This window comes from Diadema setosum, chromosome 4 (genome assembly GCF_964275005.1).
Source record: "Diadema setosum chromosome 4, eeDiaSeto1, whole genome shotgun sequence".
NCBI classification, from domain to species: domain Eukaryota; kingdom Metazoa; phylum Echinodermata; class Echinoidea; order Diadematoida; family Diadematidae; genus Diadema; species Diadema setosum.
This window is the reverse complement of record NC_092688.1, coordinates 12518613-12519205: the sequence shown is the minus strand read 5'-3', so window position 1 is coordinate 12519205 and position 593 is coordinate 12518613.

Below are 593 nucleotides of genomic sequence, written 5' to 3'. Positions count from 1 at the left end.
ATGTAAAGTCTCTGAACTGCTTGGGGAGGGGTAGGGCAAAAGGGGCGGGACCTCCTTCCCCTTAAAACAATGGTTGGCCGCTTGTTCTTTTACATGTTTTTTTTTCTCGTTTTTGCTCTATACATGGCGGGTAAAAACATAAAATTTGGCACATGGATTCCTTGAGGAGTAGGAAACAATATCAGAGAAGAAGCCCTCCTGGAAGTTTTAGGGTAAACACACACACACACACACACACACACACGCACACACACACACACACCACACACACACACACACACACACACAAACACACACACACACACACACACACTCCACACACACACACACACACACAAACACACACACACACACACACACACTCCACACACACACACACACACACACACACACTCCACACACACACACACACACAGAGAAGATCAAATTTCAACATGACCGACACTTTATATGGCAAACCTCTCACTTTTCATGCCAGGTAGGTGATACGATGACAATATTTAGTATATATCTTTATTTTTGTTTGGTTAAAACCTGAATTTGGACATTGCGGTAGGAGCATCATTTATATTCTTGCATAATGTAGTCTCTAA